General features: G+C 39.1%; 1 pseudogene; it reads right to left on the reverse strand.

Annotated features, from left to right (window-relative positions):
• Positions 1–271: 271 nt before the first annotated feature.
• On the reverse strand, positions 272–3919 carry LOC101153048 (angiogenic factor with G patch and FHA domains 1-like; annotated as a pseudogene).
• Between the last annotated feature and the right edge of the window lie 662 nt (positions 3920–4581).

Here is a 4581-nt window from a genome sequence, read left to right on the forward strand (position 1 = left end):
AAGATAAAATAGTAAAGTTTGATAAACTTATCTGTGCCCTGTGAACTTCAGTTCACTTACTGTATAAATTAATTCAGTCACCAATAATTAGTTTAAAAAGTGTTTTTTCAAAGCTGCAAACCACATTTTATTACACATTTCTGAATCAGGAAGGGGTAAACCGTGACACAGCTTTCTTGTGCCACTGACTTTTTTGAGGAGAGACATTCTGCAATAAGAGTTTCCAAACTCTATTTATAAAAAAGCTTGAGTTTTCTTTTGTGATTAACCTTCACTCCTCAGTCCCTTTTACCCAAGGAATGGTTCCTAGGTCATCTTTTTGAAGTTTAGTTTCTGGAAAGTTTTCAGCAAACCTCTCCTGTGCTTTGTCCCAGTTTTTGTTATTGTTGCTGTTCTTGTTTTGGAGAAGATGAGTCTCTTTAATTGAGGACGGTTTGTCTGTCTCCAATCCTGCATGTGTTTGCCGAAGCTGAAGCTGTATTGGAGTTTTCATTTTTCCACCATCCTTCCCCGGGCCTTCTCCTGTTTTCAACACATCTTTTTCAACATCTTCTGACCTTTGTCTCCATCAGTAATTTCAGAATGAACAGATGCAGGAGCATCATCTCTTTGGAAATTTCCTTCACTTCCAATCTGCTCCCTATGTTTTCCAGCTCTATCTTTACATTTTTGATTCTCCAGTATCTTGTCATCTTTGTAGTCTGTATTCTGTAAACCATATTTTACTCATATATTTTTAAAATCCTTTTCTTCTTTCCAGCTAGTTTCCTTCTTAGTTAATGATGGACCAACAAATGATTCATCTTTTTATCAAGGAAAAGGTGAGCTCTAACCTGCCCTGGTTCACATCCAACACAGCTATTTCTGCCAGGGTGAATGTAATAAGATAACACAGTGTCTCCAATTTTCACTTTACCTCCATGCTCAGGTTCATAAGGGTCACATTTAGTTTTCAGCTGAACAATCCATTTTACATTAACAATTGTTCCATTTTGACTGCCTGATCCAAAAGGACATAACTTTGTAAGTCATGGTCAAAATAAATTTCTTCATGAAACTTACACCAACTTCAGGGATTAGAAGTGTATGCTCCATGTCATTTTCTCTTCCAATTGTAGCAGATTTTACAGCAGTAATGATGAAGAATGATCCTGTCTGTAACACAGGAGATCTAATGACAATTACTCTCATATATGAGGGCCACACTTTTTCCTCATCTTCCTCCTCAGTATCTTTTGCAGTTGCATTGCCTTTACTGGTAACGACTTCATCATAACTACCCTCGGTCTGAGAGTCTGTAATTTCACCTTCTTCTGGTTCACTATCAGTCTGTGTGATTTTCTCATCCTTAAAGATGAATTGAGATGTTTTCATTAGGAGGAGATTCCATAGTATTTCCACTAACTGGAACAGTGAATTTTGGGGGATTATTTTTGTGATGAATGATTTTGGCTTTTTTTTTTCACATTTGTGAAATTGTCTTTCCCATTGCAGCTTGTATGTTCAACACTGAAGGCTTCTTGATCCTCTGAATTCAAATCCTTTTCCTCTTTTTTTTTTTTTGTAGAAGAATCTGGATCCTTTCTTTTCTCAATTTTTTATTTCTGTTTTGTGCTATAAGTCTGATAAGGTGGCAAAGCTACTTGAGAATGAAACCGATAGCGACCACTTTCTACATCACAGTAGTAATAAATTAAATCATAATATATTTGATTCTCAGAATCTTAATAGAAACCAGTGCTGTGGTCAAAATACAGTCCAGTATTTTCATCGTAACTAAATCCAGTCTGTGATAAAGCCGCTTCTGCTGCAGCTCTCAAACTTCCAGCTAATGACGAACCTTCTAAGGACGTATCTTGTGCGGCTAATGCAGATGCTGGCTCCTGTGAATTTGAGGCAAATGACCCTCTTGTGTACATTTAACATTTGCTGTCCTGTCAGTACCAGGGTGAGCATCATTTTCTATTTACAACTGGTCGTTAGAATTCAAAGCAAGAGTTTCAATATCCTGATCTTGCTGATTTGGACAGTTCAGTCACTCACTTTATTTGGAAGACTAACATCATTACAGTAGGTCTGATAATAATCTGAGATTGACCAAAGAGCATGGTTGTCTGCGAGTACTTCTACATCAGGTTTTATTATCTCCATTTCCCCCACAGCAGAGTACATTACTGAGTTCTTCCAGCTGCGTGCAGAGCTCCTGGCGTTGTCCGTGTCGCTCTGAGCAGCCGTCCTGTGCGAGGCCATAGCTTCTCCCGTTCCCGCACCTGCCGCCTGCAGCTCAGCTTTCGGGTTCCAGCTTCTCCGTCCTCCTTCTCCGCTGGGCCAGCTCGGGCTCGGCGAGGGGGAGGAGCGGCCACAGCGAAGGCGCTGGCGGCGGGTACCGGCCCGAGGCCGTGAGTTCGGGCGCCAGACGGCTGCGGCCCCGGAGGGGCTGCACGGGGCCGAATCGGGGGCCGGCTGAGCCACAGCCACAGGGGCGCGCAGGCAGCCACAGGCAGCCTCCCCTTCCAGGAGGCCCCGAAACGTGGAGCCTAATGGGGCTGCGGCAAGAGCAAGGGGACGGCGATGGCCCTGCCCGATCTGCGTGCCTGGAATCCTGGGAACGACTGTACCTTCCCCAGCCACGGGGGCCACGGGAGGAGCGTCGAAGTCCAGGGGCCAGAAGCGCTCCGGACGTTCCCGAGTTGAGCTGGAAACAGTGGCCAAGCGTGTTTTAAATCGAGTTTCCGTGTGGCTAGATATGACCTGCTGGTTACTCTTATTTTTTTCTCCATTCGTTGAGCTATGATTGACAAATTGAAAAGTGTATATTTTAGGGTGTACAATAGAGTGTTTTGAGATATCAGTAGTCTTTAAATTACCTCGGTTAAGCTAGTTAGCCTATCTATCCCCTCACATAGTTAATACGTTCCTGTGTGTGTGGTGAGAGCACCTGAGATCTACTTTTGTAGCAAATTTCAAGTACAGAGTATTGTTAACTATAGTCACTATTCTGTACATTAGGTCCCCAGCAGTTACTCACCTTGTAACTGAAGGTGCGCCCCTTCCATGGATATCTCCCTATTTTCCCCACTTCCTAGCCCATGGGAACCACCGTTCTGCTGTTTCCATGGCTTTTTAAATTTTTATTTACTTTTTTAGATTTTACATACAAACGAGATCATGCAGTAGTTATCTTTCTGTATTTGGCTTATTTCACTTAGCATAATGTCTTCAAGATTTATCAATATTGTTGTGGATGAAAGAGCTTCATTTTTATTAAAGCTGAAATTATGTATCTCTCAGTTTATTTATCTGTATCACAGGAGTGCAGATACCCTTGATGATCCTCATTTTATGTCCTTTGGCTATATACTCTTAATTGGGATTAGTGGTAGTTCTAGTTTAAAAATTTTAAGGAACCTCCATACCGTTTTTCATAATAGCTGCACCAATTGACATCCTCAGCAACAGTGCACAAGTGTTCTCTTTTTCCACACCCTAACACTTTTTATCTTTTGACTTTTTGATAATAGGCATCCAAACACCACGATAAGGTGATACCTCATTGTGATTTTGATTTTAATTACTCTGAAAATTAGTGATGTCGAGCATTTTTTATATACCTGCTGGCCATTTGTATATCTTTGGAAAAATTGCTATTTATATATTTTGCCCAATTATTAATCAAGAAATTGCTTTTAATTCTGCTGTGGGTTTTTTGTATCGATTAGTATGACATATATTTTGGATAGTAACATATTATCCTACATATGGTTTACAAATATTTTCTCCCATTTCCTATAATGCCTTTACATTTTGCTGATTGTTTCCTTTATTGTGCAGAAAATTTTAACTTTGACATAGCTCCACTTGTTCATTTTGGCTTTTGTTGACTGTGTTCTTGGTGTCATACACAAAGCATCATTGCCATGACCAGTGTCAAGGTTTTTCCCCATTTTTTTTTTAGAGGATTCATGATTTCAGTTCTTATGTTTAAGTCTTTATTTCATTTCGAATTCATTTTGTGATGACATGAGAGAAAGGTTCACTTTTTTCTGTGCATATCTAGTTTTTCTTACACCACTCCTTGATGTGTTTATCCTTTCTCCATTCTGTGGGACTGGTCGACTGCATATTTGTGAGTTTATTTCTGGATCTTGTATTCTGTTCTATTGGTTTTTATGTAGGTACTATACTATATTGATGACTACAGCTTTGTAATATAGTTTGAAATCAGGAAGCGTAAGGCTTTCAGCCTTTTTGTTCTTCTAAGTATTTGGCTATTTGAGGTCTTTTGTGGTTCCATACTAATTTTAAAATTGTTGTTCTACATTTTTAATAAAATGGCATTAAAATTTTGATAGAAATTTAACTCTGTAGATCACTTTGTGTAGTATGGATATTTTAATAATATTAATTTTTAGAATCCATGAACACATAATATATTTCCCATTTTGTATTTTTCATTTTCTTTCCTCAACATTTTACAGTTTTCAGTATGCAGATCTTTCATATTCTTTGTTAACTCATTCCTAAGTATTTCATTCTATTTGATAATATTGTAAATTGAACTATCTTTATTCCTGTTTCAGA

Source organism: Gorilla gorilla, chromosome 23, assembly GCF_029281585.2.
Source record: "Gorilla gorilla gorilla isolate KB3781 chromosome 23, NHGRI_mGorGor1-v2.1_pri, whole genome shotgun sequence".
NCBI classification, from domain to species: domain Eukaryota; kingdom Metazoa; phylum Chordata; class Mammalia; order Primates; family Hominidae; genus Gorilla; species Gorilla gorilla.